Source organism: Microcaecilia unicolor, chromosome 6 (genome assembly GCF_901765095.1).
Source record: "Microcaecilia unicolor chromosome 6, aMicUni1.1, whole genome shotgun sequence".
Classification (NCBI taxonomy): Eukaryota; Metazoa; Chordata; class Amphibia; order Gymnophiona; family Siphonopidae; genus Microcaecilia; species Microcaecilia unicolor.
Window position 1 is genome coordinate 85,951,267 of NC_044036.1, and position 21,171 is coordinate 85,972,437.

General features: G+C 42.9%; 1 protein-coding gene across 4 annotated transcripts in view; it reads right to left on the reverse strand.

Moving 5' to 3' along the window:
* The window catches only part of KIAA0040 (KIAA0040 ortholog), an 88,912-nt gene extending 68,126 nt beyond the window's left edge, over positions 1-20,786 (reverse strand). For all 4 annotated transcript variants that reach the window (XR_003942427.1, XR_003942425.1, XR_003942426.1 and 1 more), the window contains exon 1: positions 20,663-20,786. The gene's annotated coding sequence lies outside the window, so the exon portion shown is untranslated. The remainder of the gene's footprint in view (positions 1-20,662) is intronic.
* Positions 20,787-21,171: the final 385 nt, after the last annotated feature.

Sequence of the window (21,171 nt, forward strand, 5' to 3'; positions counted from 1 at the left end):
AGGAAAGGGTGTACTTTTTTCACTGTCTCTTCACTTTGCTTTTTTTGTGCCTCCGGGCTTTTTGGTGGTCCTTCCATTCACGGAACATTGTTTTTCCCTTTCCTTTATTTTCTCAAATTTTTTGCCAAATTTTTCCTTAATTTTTCATTGTCACAAGGCCGCCTTTTTTCGGCACTATCGCTTCTTTTAATTTAGCCGACGAAGTTTTCCCATCCATGTCCACTAAAGTTCCCAGTGGCTTCAAGAACTGTACCTGGTGCAATTGGAAGACCTCTGGAACACACATCCATTCTTGGTGTCTCCAGTGTTTAGGGCCCGGCCATAGCTATTCTTGACCCATTACAATCTGGTTTTCGCCCTCTCCACTCAACCGAAACTGCGCTTACTAAAGTCTCCAATGACCTATTACTGGCTAAATCCAGAGGTCAATATTCCATCCTCATTCTTCTTGATCTTTCCGCTGCTTTTGACACTGTCGATCACAGCATACTTCTCGATACCCTGTCCTCACTTGGATTCCAGGGCTCTGTCCTTTCCTGGTTCTCTTCCTACCTCTCCCTCCGCACCTTTAGTGTTCACTCTGGTGGATCCTCTTCTACTTCTATCCCTCTGCCTGTCGGCGTACCTCAGGGTTCTGTTCTTGGTCCCCTCCTCTTTTCTATCTACACTTCTTCCCTTGGTTCATTAATCTCATCCCATGGCTTTTCCTACCATCTCTATGCTGATGACTCCCAAATCTACCTTTCTACCCCTGATATCTCACCTTGCATCCAAACCAAAGTTTCAGCGTGCTTGTCTGACATTGCTGCCTGGATGTCTCAACGCCACCTGAAATTAATATGACCAAAACCGAGCTTCTCATTTTCCCCCCCAAACCCACCTCCCCGCTCCCCCCGTTTTCTATTTCTGTTGATGGCTCTCTCATTCTCCCTGTCTCCTCAGCTCGAAACCTTGGGGTCATCTTTGACTCTTCTCTCTCCTTCTCTGCTCATATCCAGCAGACCGCCAAGATCTGTCGTTTCTTTCTTTACAACATCCGTAAAATTTGCCCCTTTCTTTCCGAGCACTCTACCAAAACCCTCAACCACACCCTTGTCACCTCTCGTTTAGACTATTGCAATCTGCTTCTTGCTGGCCTCCCACTTAGTCACCTCTCCCCTCTCCAGTCGGTTCAAAACTCTGCTGCCCGTCTCATCTTCCGCCAGGGTCGCTTTACTCATACTACCCCTCTCCTCAAGACCCTTCACTGGCTCCCTATCCATTTTCGCATCCTGTTCAAACTTCTTCTACTAACCTATAAATGTATTCACTCTGCTGCTCCCCAGTATCTCTCCACACTCGTCCTTCCCTACACCCCTTCCCGTGCACTCCGCTCCATGGATAAATCCTTCTTATCTGTTCCCTTCTCCACTACTGCCAACTCCAGACTTCGCGCCTTCTGTCTCGCTGCACCCTACGCCTGGAATAAACTTCCTGAGCCCTTACGTCTTGCCCCATCCTTGGCCACCTTTAAATCTAGACTGAAAGCCCACCTCTTTAACATTGCTTTTGACTCGTAACCACTTGTAACCACTCGCCTCCACCTACCCTCCTCTCTTCCTTCCCGTTCACATTAATTGATTTGATTTGCTTACTTTATTTATTTTTCGTCTATTAGATTGTAAGCTCTTTGAGCAGGGACTGTCTTTCTTCTATGTTTGTGCAGCGCTGCGTATGCCTTGTAGCGCTATAGAAATGCTAAATAGTAGTAGTAGTAGCCATGCAAACTGCAACCTATGACCTAACTTTCCAGAGAAGCTCAATGCGAGAAACGTTTTAGAGCCAAATCCAGTTCCATGGCGTCAACATCAGCATCGAGGTCAGAGGCGTCGGCATTGACATCGAGCACTGCACCATTGTTGGGAGCATCAGTAAGCATAGCTGCTGCTAGACCTGCAAACACTGGGAGCAGTGGTGCATTGAGTGGGTCTCCACCTGTCTTGATGCCTACTGTAGTGCAGATCCCCTGGGACCATCCATCGTTGGACCCAACTCCAAGGTGATGTGAGGATTCAACGTTGTTCTCATCGGCACCGAGGAGACTCAGTGATAAACTTCGGGCTAAGGCCAAGACGCATCGTCATCGATCCTCCTCAATGCATGCTGCCGGGAGTTCCAGGGCATTGAGGGATTTGGCACCCGAGAAGTGTCGGTGCCGGGAGGACCACTCTCCCTCCATACAGGAAATGGTGAGTTTTTTTATGAGGAAGTTTTCTAGTTCTGCTCTGTACCCATTGTTGGGGGAGGGCAAGGGGGGTTCTGTGGTTGCAGAATTTGTTTGGTTTTAATTCTATATGGGTGAAGCACGTTGTGTTGAGGGACTATGGCTCAATGGGTACTGAAGTTTCTTGTATTTCTCCTGCCCCCAGCCCTCTATGCGGCCTTCAGGTGCTGAATTGTGACCCATTGGCGGCCCTTGAGGACTGGGAGTGAAAGTCAAGAACCTAAGTCATTCATGATTTTGGTGTCTAAACAGCTCTGTAAATAACATACTGAAATTCCAACCCATACCTGTGCTAACTTTCCTCTTCTTATTCCAGGCCAGAAGAAAGGGAAAATATATGGAAAAATAGAGAAGAACAAAAATTAAGAGCGTTGGGAAGGAAGAACAATGAATTAAAAGTCTGCAAAGAATGAAGTGAGAGGAAAGAAGAGTTAGAGAAGATGAAAGGTAAGGGGCAGTTGAAAAATGACAGGAAACAGCAAGAGAAACAAAGGAGACATAAGAGGAGGCAGGGAGAGAGAAAAGAGAGGACGAGACAGAGGAAGGTGAGACAATCAGAAAGACAACAAATATAAGTAGGAAAGATAAAGAAGCAGCAAGAACGGTTGAGACATGTATATGTTAAATGCTGGAGGGTAGCAATGTCTATAAGATTCCAAGCATATTTCAAATGTGATAAGTTTACTATACAACTGCAGAGCTATTTGAACTAGTTTAGGCAAAAAAAAAAATGACTTCACTGATATAAACAAGGATAAATGTCAGGAAAAGGAGCAGAAAGATGTGTTGTGGAATGGAGAAATATTCAAATGTTTCATTGCTTGGTGACTACAGCAGTGAGTACAGTCAAAATTCACCAGATTTTGTTTGACACCTCGTTCCTAATGAAGCCAGAGACAATCATCAGATTGACTGAGTGAGATATTTATCTGTTAACAAAGGCATATGGACACAAGCCTGTTTTACCCTATCTGTAGCTCACGTCCTCCCATTTTCCCCCACAATCTTTTAAATTTATTAACCCCACAATGCCCTATACACTTGCCTCTTAATTCTATAACAATGTACACAAATATATGTGTACTATGCATGAACTTGCATGCATATGTCATCAAATACTAGCTGTTATGTGTGAAACATAATTACTTAATTCTTAATTGATGCTAAAGGACAATAATTGGTGTTAATTAGCTTAAATTTGCCCGTACATACATAACTGCGATATGCTGCTATTCTATAAAGTTAGTGCCTAAATTCTATAATGCACAATTACAAGGAGGCATACACGTTGATGGGGCATGGAAGTCCACTTTTCCATAGACTCTCTAACCTAGGATTTCTTAACCCAGTCCTCAGAGCACCCAAGCCAATCAGGTTTTCCGGATACTCATAATGAATATGTATGAGATACATTTGCATGCACTGTCTCCATTATATGCAAATGTATCTCATGCATATTCAAACCTCTCCCACCTGCATAGCCTTCTACCCAATCAAAAACACCTCCTACACATCCACCCCCAGTATACATTCCCACATTACACACAGCCCTATACCTCCCACATCCCTTACCTAAAAACACACTCCCACAACCCCAGATACCCCTACTATATACAACCCACTGCCCTCACCCCGACAAACCCCAAAAGCCACACCTTCAACAAATCTATACTAGAAAGCTTTTCTCACCATGCTGTCCATACTCATTGCCATTACAAAAGTACGTTATTAATCAAACCTCAACTACCATTTTGACATCTGTTATGATACAAACTAGTATATGGAAGATACATGTGTAAGAACTGAGTTTCTAATCCCCATTTTTAAGCATTGCTTTAAAGATGTGTTTTGCTATTAACCATCAACATGTCCTTGGGGTGACCAAGAAACCACAAAGTTGATTTCTGCTATTTATTTATAAAATGTGGCTAGGAACAGATGGCATTAGCTAAAAGACAGATGGGGAAAGGTTGTCCAGCAGGTTACTGCAGTAAAATACCAGAGCTGCCAAGTTACCCAGTTCAAGACTTTTTTTGGTCAGTCCTGATTTTAAATTTACATCCCAAAGCATTGTGGAAGTTGTAGTCCCAGATTCTATTCATTGAAATCAGTACTGCAGGTCCCATAATGCAGCAAGATGAGGATGGCAGAAATCCAGGACTGGCCTAAAATTTCCCTCATGACAGCTCTGAAATACAGCACAGCCAGGAGTGCTCCTGAGATCTGCCAGTCCAAGCAAAACACTAAAATAAAACAGGTGTGTGAATTCCTTTCTGTTTCATTTCATTTCAAAGCATGCATGTATTTTTCTCCTCATGTAGAACTTAATATTTCCATATATGAAGCAGCAAAACAAACAAATGAAAAAAGCAACAGATTAAAAAAAAAGAATGAAAAACATATAAAATAGTGTGCACTACCCTAAAATCAAACTGAGTTCATCTCATGACAGATATCAATTATACAGATAACTGACCCATTTACCCCCAAATTCTATAAAAGTTGCTAAACAGTACACATGCAAATCTGTGTAGGCGCAATTTAACTGTGGGCGCAATTTAATTGAATAATGAGCTAATTAGTGCTGTTAATTGGCTTATGAACAATTATTGGCACAGATCTAATTGGAATTTACACATGTAAATTTAGGCACGGGATCTGCGTCTAAATTTAATGCATGAGTTCAAAAATGGGGAGCGGAAATGGGAGGGTCATGGGCCAAATGGGAGCATTGCTAACATTTATGTGCATTGTTATAGAATGAGAGGGGATACATGCCTGATTTAGGCACATTTGCACCATGTTTCAGTTGGTACAGATGGCTGCGCCTAAAGTTAGTTGCGATTCCCAGGTGTAAATGCTATTCTATAAACTGTACCTAACTTTAAGCATGGCTTGAAGAATGGTGCTTTTTTTGGTGCTGATTTTTTTTCAGCACTATATATAGAATTCTCCCCTTAGTGACTGAGCATCACCACTAAATGGTTAATTCTGGAGCTGCCTTGGCCCTTCCCCTAACCTGGCCCTTTCATATATGGATAATATCTGGCCACTGAGTGAGTTAAATGGCCCAATGTTATCCTAAGGCCTTCCAATATTCAGACATCAGCGGCTAATTTAGGTTTAAGGTTTTGCTGTTGACTCCAGATTACTTGGCTAGTCTTACGGTTCCATATACACCTTCCCGTATGTTCTGCTCCTTACATGACCATCATTTGGTCCTTCCTTCTCCATCAGGAGCCCACCAGGAGTCCATTTGTTCCTTGCGTTTTTCTTTTTGGCTCCAGCCCTACAGAAAAGTTGCCTCAGTAACTTCGTTCTGAACTCTCTCATAAAAACTTTAAGGGAAGGCTGAAGACCCACCTTTTCTCAGTGACTTTTATGGCCCTGTAGAGATGTAGGATGATGAGTGGTAGCAGCGGTCACTGCATCTTATGTTGTTTTTATTATCCTTTATCCCCTCCCTTCCCTTTTTGCTTTTTCCCCCCTTCTTTCTCAGCGCTGTGTATGCTTTGTAGCGCTATAGAAATGCTAAATAGTAGTAGTAGTAGTTCTTTCTCTTGAATTCCTTTTTTGTCTTTCTTTGATATTTTATTGTACATCACCTAGTCTTGGCCTGTCCAAATTTTGGTGATTTATCAAGTTCTATTAATAAACATAATTTAGATATAGGTATTCAATGCCAGGTCATGTCAGGGCACCGGCATTGAATATCTGGGGCTAAGCAGATATACAGACAGGGTCCGCATAAGGGAATTGTTCTTCCTCCCCCGATTCTGATTCCTTCACTGCCCCCCCCCCCCAACAAAAGAACACATCCCTAACAAGGCCTGATTCCCTCTCCCCCCTCAATGTGCCTAAGGCACCCCCCCTCAAAATGATGCACCAATGAGTGGACCCCTTCCCAAATGTCCCATTGGAAGAGACCCCACCAGCCCCCTCCCCCCCAAAGAAGCTCTCTCTGCCACATCCCATCAGACTCCATTCAGGCCTACCTGAACATCCCTGATGAGCTAATGGGTCTTTCAGGCAGCACCAAAGCTATTACATTACATTTCTGACTTATATCCCCCTAAAACCTCACAATTCTAAGTGGATCACAATGGTCAAGAGGCGAGGAAAGTCCCTGGGAAGTACATAAACCCAACATCAAATACCATTAACCTAAAATTTCTAAGCTTCTCGTAAAATAAATCTCTTAAATAAACATGTTTTAATCCTCCTTCTAAATGTAAGATACTGTTGGGGAAACACATTAAATTTACCAAAATCCTTCCAAAGCCTTGCTGCTTGGAAAGCCAATGATTTCTCAAGCACTGTTAGTCGCTTTTTCCCCCTTAGCTGAGGGAAAGACAAACAGCATAGGTTTGCCTACTGTTACCAACATACCTCTTGACTCTTCCCAAATTCCACCCCTGGACTGCCCTTCTCTTGTCCAAATTTGTAATGTGCTATTGAATATTGGTGACCGGCCCACTTAGCTTCAGTTAGGCAGATAGGAACATTTCCTCCTGGCTTAAATCGCTTTGAATATTGACCCCATAACTTTTTTAAATGCCCTGATGAGCAATTATTCATTTGCTCTCCGCCATCAGCCATATAACTTGCTCTGAATATCAGGCGTAAAGAGATAAGGCGTTCATTTAAAGTTATGTTGGCATTTTCAGCATTCTTACTTGAATGCATAGTTACATTGAGAGTGCAGGGGACCTTGGAGACTGGATGCTACCATCACATGCTTAACTACTTTGATTATTAGGGGGCTTTGGTCAGACAGGAGTCATCTTCACAAGGTGGTTTAGTACAAATAAGCAGACAAAAAAGACTGGCAGCTGGGATGTATCCTGAGCCTTTTAAGTTGTGGACAGAAGAACTGGGAAGGCTGAATGGCTTAGCTGATGTTTTTTGCATTCATTTCCTATATTAGTGTGTTGCCATGAAAACAAATCCCTTTAGATAGGATTATAATGTGCTTTAACTATATTTATAGGAAGTTGAAGGACATATTGTACTTTTGCCTTAATCAGAACGTGCTAGCCAGTCTGTTTTAATTTATCGTTCTGTGAACATAAGAATAGCCATACTGGGTCAGACCAATGGTCCATCTAGCCCAGTATCCTGCCTCTTCCAGTCATTGCATTTCTCTCACACGCTCATTGGCACCTGGGAGAGGAAGAGAAATGGTGAAGGGAAGAGGAAAATAGAGAATGAGTAGACCTTGGGGTGTAGGAAGGATGATAATGCATGAGAAAGAGGAGGAGGAACTGTGGAAAGAGAGCAGATAGAAAGAGGAAACAAGATATGTATACCAGAGTTTGATTTGGCCTTGCCTTTGTCAGGGCACAGACCGTAAAAGTCTGCCCAGCACTGTTCTTGTACTAAAAATTCTGAAGCTAACATTGAAGCCCCTTAAAATTTACACTCCAGCCCATCCATATCTATTCAGTTACAATCAGGGCGTAGATCATAGAAGTTTGCCCAGCACAGGTTTTGCTTCCCAATTACCGGCGTCACCACCCAATCTCTGATAAGATTCTGTAGATCCATTCCTTCTAAACAGGATTCCTTTGTGTTTCTCCCACGCATGTTATTACCGTTTTCATCTCCACCATCTCCCGCTGGAGGGCATTCCACATATCTACCACCCTTTCTGTGAAAAAATACTTCCTGACATTACTCCTGCCCCCTTCAACCTCAATTCATGTCCTCTAGTTCTACCACCTTCCCATCTCTGGAAAAATGTTTGTTTGCGGATTAATACCTTTCAGATATTTGAATGTCTTTATCATGTCACCCTGTTTCTCCTTTCCTCCAAGGTACACATGTTCAGGTCAGCAAGTCTCTCCTGGTACGGTTTGCAACGCAAATACCATACCATTTTTGTAGCTTTTCTTTGCACTGCTTCCAGTCTTTTACATCTTTAGCAAGATACGGCCTCCAAAACTGAACACAATACTCCAAGTGGGGCCTCAACAACAACTTGTAGAGGGGCATCAACACCTCCTTTCTTCTGCTGGTTATGCCCCTCTCTATGTAGCCTAGCATCCTTCTGGCCACAGCCATCGCCTTGTCACATTGTTTCTTCACCTTCATATCCTCTGACACCAACACCACAAGGTCTCTCCTGAGTCGAGCTTTCTCTCCGGTATCTCTCTTTTGGGTTTCTGCACCCCAAGTGCATCACTCTGCACTTCTTGCCATTAAATTTTAACTAATGCTATACTTTAGGGCCTTTGATCAGGGGATGGGTTATTCTCTGTTATAATTGTTTTTTATGTGCTAATTGCAAACCATTTTGAATAACGTTGGTCGGGAAGATTGAATATAACTTTTATAAATCAATAAAATAAAAATACCATTCTACTACAACATCCCCTGCTGCTATGGCCACAGTGGTTCTACCTGCCCTTATACACACCAGAGACCTCTAGGTGTGGGTAGTGGATTTGTGAGGTGGTTGCTGAGAAAAGTGGTGTTTATGTTTATTGAATTTACTATACTGCCTTGCATTGGACATAACAAGGTGGTCTACAATCACATGAAACAGAAATTATTTGAAAGGAACTCCTTTTATCACAGTACGACAGTGAAAAGCAAGTAGGTAATGGACAGAAGAAAGATACCATGCTCCACCTAGACAGAGCCCCCAAATGCCTGGGAAAAAAGGTAAGCTTTGAAGAGCAACTTTGAACATGGCATATGATGCTTCAAGCGACAGAACTGCAGGGATGGAGTTCCAAAGGAACAACCCAAGAAAAAAAAAAGAAAGCTCTGTTCCTTATAGAATCAAGGCAGACCAACATGACAGGTGGGAGGATGAGATGGAAACCACAGGAGGGGCGTAGGAAATAAGAGATAGTGAAAGGAGTCACAAGAGAAGTTAGAAAAGTGCTTTTATTTAAGGATCAGCCTTTGGCCTTAGTTAGTGCGTGTTGAGTGTGAAGTCTCCCTTGAATTATGCTATTGTCGTTGTATGAACTGCGTACGAAAGTCAGAGATTATGTCCACCCCTCTGCTTGTCTGCAGAAAAAAGGAGTGAACTCGGGAGCTTGATCTCCAAGTCAAGGGAAGAGATAGAGAAGTACCAACTAGAAGCCTAACTACAGGAGAAGCTATTCTTGTGTACAAGAGGATCTCATGGAGGAGCAAAAAGCTTTTGTAAAGCTCAGTTGAAGGAAACAGGTTTATCCAGCACTCAGGAAATCAAATAACCCAAAAGAACTGACAATCGGCGGAACGGATCATAGATAAAGGAGATGTATGATGTGTGACTATACAATCCACCTTATAATTGAAAGAGAAAAACGCCTAGATTTCGACCCAAATCGGGAGATAGACGTTTATCTCACAAAAACGAATAAATCGGTATAATGGAAAGCCGATTTTGGACGTTTTCAACTGCACTCCATCGCGGAAGCATACAAAGTTGATGGGGGCGTGTTGGAGGCGTGGCGAAGGTGGAACTGGGGCGTGGTTCTCGGCCGAGGAGAGATGGGCGCCTTTCGCCGATAATGGAAAAAAAGTATGCGTTTGTAGCTAGAATTTAGGGCACTTTTCCTGGACCCTGTTTTTTCACGAATAAGGCCCCAAAAAGTGCCCTAAATGACCAGATTACCACCAGAGGGAATCGGGGATGACCTCCCCTGACTCCCCCAGTGGTCACTAACCCCCTCCCACCACAAAAAATGATGTTTCACAACTTTTTATTTTCACCCTCAAATGTCATACCCACCTCCCTGGTAGCAGTATGCAGGTCCCTGGAGCAGTTGTTAGGGGGTGCAGTGGACTTCAGGCAGGTGGACCCAGGCCCATCCCCCCCACCTGTTACAATTGTGCTGCTTAATGCTTAGTCGTCCAATCCCCCCAAACCCACTGTACCCACATGTAGGTGGCCCCCTTCACCCCTTAGGGCTATAGTAATGGTGTAGACTTGTGGGCAGTGGGTTTTGAGGGGGATTTGGGGGGCTCAACACACAAGGGAAGGGTGCTATGCACCTGGGAGCTCTTTTACCTTTTTTTTTGTTTTTGTAAAAGTGCCCCCTAGGGTGCCCAGTTGATGTCCTGGCATGTGAGGGGGACCAGTGCACTACGACTCCTGGCCCCTCTCACGAACAAATGCCTTGGATTTATTCGTTTTTGAGTTGGGCACTTTCATTTTCCATTATCACTGAAAAACAAAAACGCCCAGCTCACAAATTGTCGAATAAAACATGGACGTCTATTTTTTTCGAAAATACGGTTCGGTCCGCCCCTTCACGGACCCGTTCTCGGAGATAAACGCCCATGGAGATAGACGTTTTCGTTCAATTATGCCCCTCTATGTTTACCTAATGTTGTACAGCCTCTGGAATGAAAGATTTTCTCAAAGCAGTATTTGTTTGGTACAGTTATCAGTCTCACGTATTTGTGGTGAAGAGGGAAATCTAAACCTGTATCTTGAAGAGAAATCTCATCATCCTGGAGAGAACCTACTCCTTTGGAGAAGAGTGTGCATGTGCTGTGTGAGAGAACCAGGAAAAAAAAAAGTTCTGAGGGCCCTTGGAGGTGAGAGCTGCCTCAAAGACTGCCCCATGACAAGGTACCCCTTACAGCGTCAACACCTTATGTACCTTACTGATAGTGGAGCAAGGGTTATTGTATACTTGAATGATGTATAAATCATAAATCTATGAGAGCATGGTGCAAACAGATTGGAAAGTGTAGCAAATTACATATGTGCTTAAAGAAGGTCAGCAGGTGGTTGAAGGAAAAGGGTCTGCTGTTGAACAAGCAGAGGACTTAGGTCCTTTAGTTATGACAATGGTCTGTGAGCTATAGGGCTCCAGGGATAAGATTAAAGGATGTGATGATTCAGCCATAGTCAGAAGTGAAGGTTCTGGGTATGATCCTGGATTCCCACTTATCGATGAAGAGTCAGAATTCTGTGGTGGTGAATGTGACTTTGTATGTTAGTGGAAATTCAATGAAAAATTAAGATCTAATCATTACTACCACTACTAGTACTACTATTTATCATTTCTATAGTGCTGCTAGAAATATGCAGCAATATACAGAAATACATAAGAGACAGTCCCTGCTGGACAGAATTTATTCTATTCAAGACAGACAAATAGGGCAAGTAAGGGATCAGGGAGTTTCATTTATTATGGGAATGATTAAAACAACATGGTACTAAACAGGTGACTAAGAGGTTACGAGGGGAAGTTGTCAAGGTGGACTACCATTAAGATGGGTTATATTACCACAAGTCATGCTATTTTAGCACAGGGTCCCAATGAGACCCTGTACTAAAATAGCATGACTTGTGGTAAAATAACCCATCTTAACAATATTTTATTTATTTATTGGGCTTTATTAACTGCCTTTATGAACAGATTCATCAATAGCCCACTTTGATAAGTCCCCCCCTTAATTGTTAAAAGCAGCCTCAAAAAGGTGGGCTTTTAGTCTGGATTTGATGAGGGCTAGAGAGAAAGCATGACATACTGATGCAGGAAGTCTATTCCAGATGTGTGGTTCAACAAGATGGAAGCGACGAATATTCTATGTACTGGTGACACCGCATTTAGGGCTCCTTTTACTAAATGGCGGTAAGCCCAACGCGGGATTATTGCTTGCTATACAGGAAGTACCACCAGGCTACTGCAGCAGCCCAGTGGTACTTCCCACCCCTTGCGTGCCATCATTTACGGTGCTACAAAACTTTATTTATTTTTGTAGTGCTGGAGTGTACCAAGCTGTAATCAGGCAGTGCTGCTCGCTGCCTGGTTACTGCTGGGTTAACACAGGAGCCCTTACTGCCACCTCAATGGGTGGCAGTAAGGGCTCCCCCCGACATGGCTGCGCAGCAAGTGCTTTACTTGCTGCACTGCCATTTCCTGCAGGAAGGCAAGACTTCCCTTTTACCAGCTGTGGTAAAAGGGGACCTTGGCGCTCATGTAAAACATGCGCCGATGATGGCACCGGCCCCCTTTTGCCGCAGTTTGGTAAAAGGGGCCCTTAGAATATTGTAATGCAGTCTCTATAGGTCTCCTTAAAGATCAAATAAGATGTCTTCAATTTATACAAAACACTTCGGTTCACCTGGTTTCAGGGTTAGGGCGATAAGAACACTTTATTCCTATGTTGAAGACCTTACATGAGATTTCAGTAGGGCACAGATCATCATTTAAGATCTTAGTTTTGATACTTACAAGCCATAAATAAAATTTTGGCTTGAGCTGTTTTGCTTACCGTACTGTGGGGCCCTTTATTAAAGCTTAGTGTATGCTTGGACATTAGTGTGCACTAACCCCCAAATTCTATATATCATGCCTTAATTTCCGTGCCAAAATAGAAGTGTATTCTACAACAATGCATATAACTTATTTGGTTACCTAGCTAATCAGCGCTGTTAATTGGATGTTAACAATCAAATAGCACTAACTGGCATTAAGATTTACGTGCACAACTCGCTAAGTGTATTCTGCAGTGTGATGTGCGTAAATTCCAAGTCACATAGTTGAAAAGGGAGTGGAGTGGGTGGGGTGTGGGCTTTTTGATAATCTATGCACATTATTATAGAATACACCTGCTCTGTGCCTAATTTAGGCGTTAGGATTTATGCCAAGTAAAACATGGCCTAAATGGATGTGACCAATTGGTCGCATGGGGAGGTGCTTGGTGTATTCTATAGTCTGCATGGAAATTTAAGCCGATTCTATAAAATGTAGGCATACTTTAGAGAATACGCCTAGGCGTATTTTTTTACCGCAAGGTCTTTTCAGGCGCCATATATAGAATTTAGCCCTAAGTGCTGCATTGACCATAGATATAAAATAGAATGTACAGCATTTACCATGTCCTAATGTCCATTAGCATGCAGCAAGCTCTAGTAAAAGGGCCCTTATGATTCTGCTCATTTACTTACTTTATTTGTTGTAGCTATTTCTGAGAGAAATAGCTCTGAAAAGTGCTAAGGAGCAAATATTGTTCTGGAAACTGTATAAAACATGGATCTTTACCTTGACTTTTCACTGAGGGTATCTGAGAGAAATGGGAGGGTTCAGACTTTTTGTAGTAAATAAAAATTAAAATAAACATATGAAAAGATAGATTAAGGTTGCTTCTTGCTTTTTGTATTTTAACATGTTGTAAACCACCTTGAGATCCCTCAGGGGTGCATCAGATAAAGGTATATAATAAATAACTAAATAAGGCTGCCAGGCTTCGCTTCAGTTCACTTGAAATAGCCAGATAGATTAACAAGAGTTCAGATAAAATTCTGCATTCTGTCCTCGTCAGTGATATATATCTTAATAACATACTCTCTATTTATTATACAAATGCTTGTGAGTGTAATATATGAATTACACAGTGGTCCATCTTTATAACAAATGGGCTGGAAGCCAACATGTTTTTCTGTAATAAAGAGGATTTACCATGGTAGAATGTTGCTGGTTTATTAATTGCATAGAAAATTTACTGTTTATGGAACCGGCTTTTGCTTTGTTATAACTAGGAGTGTTGCAAAATAGTTTTAGGAAGCTATGGATCTTGAAAGCCCCACAGATTTTCAAGGACAATGATGAATATATGGGTGTCTCTAGCATTAGCTTGCGCTAAAAAGTTAGCGCACCTACAGCATGGCTTACTAAACAGAGTCCTAAGGGGTCCTTTGAAGAAGCTGAGGCAAAAGGGGGTCTTGGCACGCATCAAAAACACATGCAGATGCTAGTGCAGGCCCCCTTTTACCGCAGCAGGTAAAAGGCGGGTCTTTGTTTTTTTCAAGAAATGGCAATGCGGCAAGCAGTGGCATAGCTACGTGGGGCCATATAATATCAACACCTGATAGCTTGGTGACATATTATTTTTGTTTAATTGTGGAGGAATATAACTGCTTGTTTGATGGAGCAATGAAGAATTATGTGTTCTGGAGCATTATGTGTAATTGATTGTTATGTCCGGATTGGCTGTGTGACTGCTTTTATTGAATTTGTATTTTTTATTTTACCTTTTATATTGTTATATTTTATTTTCTTATACGTTGCTTGTTTATTTTTTGTCAAATTGTGTATGTAATTATGTACTCCTCCTAGAATTAGAAAGCGAGAGCAGAAAATAAAATGGAAAATAAATAAACGACAATAATCTGGTTGCACGCTGTTCTGTTTGTATGCATCAATCAATCAATCTTTGATGACTCTTTTGCAGGTGGGCATTTACATGGGTGGTTTGGATGGAGTGCAGGTGGGCCACACAGTTGCATGCATAAGTTATAGAATACTGTGAATTACATATGTACTTCCCCAAAGTAGGGAGCCCTTTTACAAAGCGGCGGTAAGCCCAAATCAGGCTTAATGCCACTTAAAAGGGAAGTACCGCAGCAGCCCAGTGGTAGTTCCCACCCCAAACGCATGCCACTTCTGGTGCTACAAAATATTTTTAGTTTTGTACTGCCTGTGTGTACCCAGTCAGGCAGTGCTGCGCGCTGCCCAGTTACCGCCAGGGTAGCACGGGAGCCCTTACTGCCACTTCAATGGGTGGCAGTAAGTGCTCCTACCCAAAATGGGTGCACAGCAAGTGCTTCACTTGCTGCACATTCATTTTGTTTAAAAAAAAACCCTGCCTTTTACCCACTGCGGTAAAAGAGGTCCTCGGTGCATGTCAAAAACACGTGCTGATGACAGCGCAGACCCCCTTTTGCTGCAGCTTTGTAAAAGGACCCCTAGATGCTCTGGACTAGATTCTATATTTGGCACCTGAAAAATCTGTGCAGAATAAATTTACACCTAAGTGTACTCTATAAGCGACGCCTAGATTTAGGCGCGGTATATAGAATATGCTTAATTGCTATCCCAGTGCCTAGAACTACATGCTTCCATTTACTCCAAGGAAAACGTGGCATGAATACTGGCACATAGAATATGACCCTCTGTGCCTAAACCGATAACTGGACACGCACGGAATGCCCTTGAAATGACCATGCCCTTTTTAAAAATTCTTTTAAATTGTATATCCCACAACAAATGAGATACAATAGAAATTGGCAATATATACAATGCAAATTACACATAGTAATATAAACAGGAAAAGAAAAATACTTTCGTCCACAACATTGTTGGATCCAAGAATTAAGAAAATATAAAACAAGAAAAAAAATATATACAGTGGGGGAAATAAGTATTTGATCCCTTGCTGATTTTGTAAGTTTGCCCACTGACAAAGACATGAGCAGCCCATAATTGAAGGGTAGGTTATTGGTAACAGTGAGAGATAGCACATCACAAATTAAATCCGGAAAATCACATTGTGGAAAGTATATGAATTTATTTGCATTCTGCAGAGGGAAATAAGTATTTGATCCCCCACCAACCAGTAAGAGATCTGGCCCCTACAGACCAGGTAGATGCTCCAAATCAACTCGTTACCTGCATGACAGACAGCTGTCGGCAATGGTCACCTGTATGAAAGACACCTGTCCACAGACTCAGTGAATCAGTCAGACTCTAACCTCTACAAAATGGCCAAGAGCAAGGAGCTGTCTAAGGATGTCAGGGACAAGATCATACACCTGCACAAGGCTGGAATGGGCTACAAAACCATCAGTAAGACGCTGGGCGAGAAGGAGACAACTGTTGGTGCCATAGTAAGAAAATGGAAGAAGTACAAAATGACTGTCAATCGACAAAGATCTGGGGCTCCACGCAAAATCTCACCTCGTGGGGTATCCTTGATCATGAGGAAGGTTAGAAATCAGCCTACAACTACAAGGGGGGAACTTGTCAATGATCTCAAGGCAGCTGGGACCACTGTCACCACGAAAACCATTGGTAACACATTACGACATAACGGATTGCAATCCTGCAGTGCCCGCAAGGTCCCCCTGCTCCGGAAGGCACATGTGACGGCCCGTCTGAAGTTTGCCAGTGAACACCTGGATGATGCCGAGAGTGATTGGGAGAAGGTGCTGTGGTCAGATGAGACAAAAATTGAGCTCTTTGGCATGAACTCAACTCGCCGTGTTTGGAGGAAGAGAAATGCTGCCTATGACCCAAAGAACACCGTCCCCACTGTCAAGCATGGAGGTGGAAATGTTATGTTTTGGGGGTGTTTCTCTGCTAAGGGCACAGGACTACTTCACCGCATCAATGGGAGAATGGATGGGGCCATGTACCGTACAATTCTGAGTGACAACCTCCTTCCCTCCGCCAGGGCCTTAAAAATGGGTCGTGGCTGGGTCTTCCAGCACGACAATGACCCAAAACATACAGCCAAGGCAACAAAGGAGTGGCTCAGGAAGAAGCACATTAGGGTCATGGAGTGGCCTAGCCAGTCACCAGACCTTAATCCCATTGAAAACTTATGGAGGGAGCTGAAGCTGCGAGTTGCCAAGCGACAGCCCAGAACTCTTAATGATTTAGAGATGATCTGCAAAGAGGAGTGGACCAAAATTCCTCCTGACATGTGTGCAAACCTCATCATCAACTACAGAAGACGTCTGACCGCTGTGCTTGCCAACAAGGGTTTTGCCACCAAGTATTAGGTCTTGTTTGCCAGAGGGATTAAATACTTATTTCCCTCTGCAGAATGCAAATAAATTCATATACTTTCCACAATGTGATTTTCCGGATTTAATTTGTGATGTGCTATCTCTCACTGTTACCAATAACCTACCCTTCAATTATGGGCTGCTCATGTCTTTGTCAGTGGGCAAACTTACAAAATCAGCAAGGGATCAAATACTTATTTCCCCCACTGTATATCACTCGATTATCGCATACCCATACAGTGTTCCCCAGCCTGTCTATCAGTGTTCATTTGAGAGTATACTGTGACAGTTATGCCTTCTTTAGCTACAAGAAAATCCTTCAATTGTTTAGGTTCAAAAAATTGAAATTGTTTACTCTGAAATAGCACAAAACATAAACAAGGAAATTTCAATACAAAATTGGCGCCCAAGGCCAAAATCCCTGGTTGAACGGTCAAAAAGGCCTTACATCTTTTCTGTGTTTCTTTTGAAAGATCAGGAAATATCCTAACTTTAGAATCTAAAAACAACATATCTAAATGTCTAAATGAAAGCTTCAATACAGCGTTGCGATCCATCCCCAATGCGAAAGATACCACCATAGTAGTTCTCTGCGTAATTACTTCCAATGATGATTCCAAAAAGGAAGTGAGGTTCATACCATCTCCAGCTTCTTCTGGAGGAATCTTATCAGGAAATTTCCCCGTGACCAGCAAATACTGGGGTCGAGTTATAGGTGGTAAAGAATCACCTGACATCCCCAGGATTTCAATCAAATATTTCTTAACCATATCTACAGGTGAGATCAAAGGCGACCTAGGAAAGTTGAGCAGTCTCAAATTATGTCTCCTAACTTGATTTTCCAAATATTCTAACCGACAATGTGTAAAATTCTTTTCCTTAATTGAAACTGTAACCAACGATTCCAGCGTCTGAATTTTATTCTCTAAAGAATTTATTTTAGAGGACTGCTAGGCGGTTTCCTGTGCATGGAGAAGAGCAGCCTCAGACAAATGTTTTATATTCTTAGTAATTTTCGATGTCACATTTTTTAAAGAAGTATGCCTATGTAAGGTCCCAAGGTGACTCAAGTGTCACAACGGTAGGTTTCAGAAAAACCTGAGTAGTTACATCAGAAGTAGTAGCACTAGATATCTGGTAAATTTTTTTTTGCATTCTGTATTATCTTCTGACCAAACATCAAATCCTTCGCTACCCTGGAAGTGTGTCCTCCCTGTTCACTCGGTTCTTCATGGCTGAGGTCAGGACCTCCCTTGGCTGCATTACTTCCTGGTTGTGGTGGTGCCATTCGAAAAACAGGACTTAGAGAAGCCCCATCTACACTGCTTACTGACGCTAAAGCGTTGGTTCCAACAGAGGGAGAAGACGCCTGGATGGGTCCTGCAGAAATTCCATATCTCTCTAGGGTTATCTGCATCGGAGCCTGGGTTACAGTGGGGGTTGAGGGAAACTCCCACACCTTCCCCCTCCTCTTCCCCATAACTGAGGCACAAGGAGCCACTTCAGCGAGTGACTCGCGGTAGGGTCTGGAAGACCATGCCCTTTTTTGACTCAGCACATTAGAATTTAGGTGCTGTGTGTTTCAGAATACACTTAGCTAGTTGTGCATGTAAATTCTAATTATTGCCAATCAGTGCTCATTATTGCATGTGAAGTGCTGTTAAAAACACTGATTGGCTTGTCAAGCCAATGAAGTTATGCATGTTGTTATAGAATATGCTTGGATTTTGGCATGAAACACTAGAATCTGGTGGTCTATGGCTGATTTAAGTGCACATCTGTAAAAATATATGTGTACTTTTGCCTGGTTATGCTAATGTTCTATAAAGGAAAGTAGGTGCCTACTTTTCTTAATAGAATAGGCTATAAATAGGCACATTTCTGGCAGGAGTAATTTTATGAAATAGATGTCAATACTTACACGTGCGTTAACCCCATAATTCTATAAAAGTCACCAAAAATTGCGTGCATGAATTTGGGCACATGTGCTCAATTTGTATGTGCAATTTAATTGAATAACAAACTTATTAGCACCAACAATTGGCTTTTTAACAAGCCAGTATACACACATAAATTTAGGTATGGGATCCATGCTTAAATTTTACATGCGAGTAAAAAAAAAAAGTGTGGAAATGGGAGGGTAATGAGTGGAACGAGGGCGTTCCTAGCATTTATGCGTATTTTTATACAATATGGGGGGGGGGGGGGGGGGGGGATGGATATGCACCCAGTTTAGGCATGCACATTTGCACCACGTTTCAATTGGTACAAATGGCCACACCTAAAGTTAAATGCGATTGCCGGGCGTAAGCGTTAGTCTATAAACCGTGCCTAACTTTAAGCACACTTAAACTTGCAGACTACTTTCAGCACCATATATAGAATTCACCCCTATGTGCATAAATGTTTAGAAAACTATACATCTGGATACGCTAGTATGCCTCCCATATGCTATTCTGTAAATAGCTGCTTACCTTACATAGCACATATGTGCAGGGGGGGGTACACAGGGACAACATAGGTGGGCCTCCTACATATGCCTGTACGTTACATGGGTAGCTTTATGACTGGCGTAATGCGTGCACCTAAATGTTAGACAGGTATACAGGGCTGCCGAGAGACTGAGCTGGGCCCGGGGCAGGACTGCCATTGCCCACCCCTGGATGCCACATAGCCAGGTGAGGTTGGTGGAGCTGGAGCCCAAAGCGGCCACCTCCCTGCCCCCCACTGCAACTCCACATACCTTAGCTGGCGGGGGTCCCCAAGCCCCGCCAACATAAGCATTCCCTCCAGCACTGTTCTCAACCGCATCGCCTGCACAGTGCAGCTGCTTCTTCTTCTCATGTCGCGCATGCTCAGTGTTATCAAAACCGAGCATGTGCGACGCGAGTGAAAGCACGGCAGGCAATGCAACGAACAGTGCTGGAGGGAAAGCTTCTGCTGGCAGGGCTTGGGGACCCCCGCCAGCCAAACCAGGGAGTCAGAATCCAACTATGTCTGCTCCTCCCCGGCCCTAACGCAATCACCCAGGTCCCGACAGAAGCAGGAGAGAGACAGACTTTGGCATGCCCCCCCCCTACGGGTATATACCTGGCTATGCTTGTATTCTATAAAGGAAAGTAGTTGCCTAAGTTCTTTTATAGAATAGGCTCCTATCAAGCGCCTAAATGGAGACACCCAGTTCTAGAATTTCTCTCTTACCTCCCTTTGCTTCAGGTAAGCACTTAAATGTTCAGCCTTTATGTAATTTGTTGTTGCATAGCTCCAAAAATAAATGCTGAAATAATAATTCAGCTCTATGATGGATGGTTTCACAAATGTTACCGGACATTTCCAGAAGTGTTTGCAAAATGAAAGAGTCACTTTTTGCACATCCTCACTTGGAAACAGCTTCTTATGCCAGCAGAAATTGTTTGCCTAAGAAGGAGAGCACACCGGGCCTTTCATAAAGAAGGGCTTCCACATGGCATGGAGTCCCTGAGCCTTAATGTCGGGGTTACGTTTTGAGACAGATCAGATGTGACTTATAAGAGGAATAAGTGGAGACAGATTTACACGCTTAGTTTAAACACTGACTCCCAGCTGTTCTGAGCACAGCTGTCGTCAGCTATAGTGGATCCAGATGTACCAGTACTGAAAGGATTGAGCACAGACCCTATCTCAGCAGGTGAAGCAGAGACCCTTTAAGTCCGGCTAACTTTAAGGGCTATTTGGGAATACAAAAAGAACTGGCTGCAGGCTATTAAGGACGTAAATTACCCACCAACAACAGCAGCAAACTGTCCCAGGTGAAACTCATAAAGTTTTGCTCTTCGTCGAGCATTACCTCTTTTGACTGTCAGGTAGTATGTATAAAACTGAAAGCCTACCTTAATCTCGTTGGAAAATCTGATTATCAGCCATCCTGGTCTGATTATTAAAGTATTCTGCAAACTTCCTGTGCAAGTTTGCTTTCCCTCCAGCCACGCACTTGAAACTTTCATCTGCGAGAAACTGTGAGCAACTGTTTAAAGCTGTTCCTGTCAGAGAGCTCAGAACTTTTTTTTTCCTTCACCCCTCCCTTCTCCAGTTTTCACTCCTCCCTTTACCCCTCAGCGCCCCCCCCCCCCCCCCCCCCCCGAGTACCTGGGCGGTACATTTCTGAATCACAGCTGGTTTGTCACTCCTTGGTCAAAAAGAAAATACAGTGCTCTTTTCTCTTGCTCTCTTCATGTTGGCTCCTGCCTTGCATTTTTGAGGTTTGCTCCAGCTTAGCTCTTACTGATGTAAGAGACATAACTTCCTGAGTCTGGCTTCTCTCTTTTCACTCTTGAGCCAGTACTAACCCTCCCACACAGAGTTAAGGAAACAGGCATACACAAACTCTTTGTTATTACAA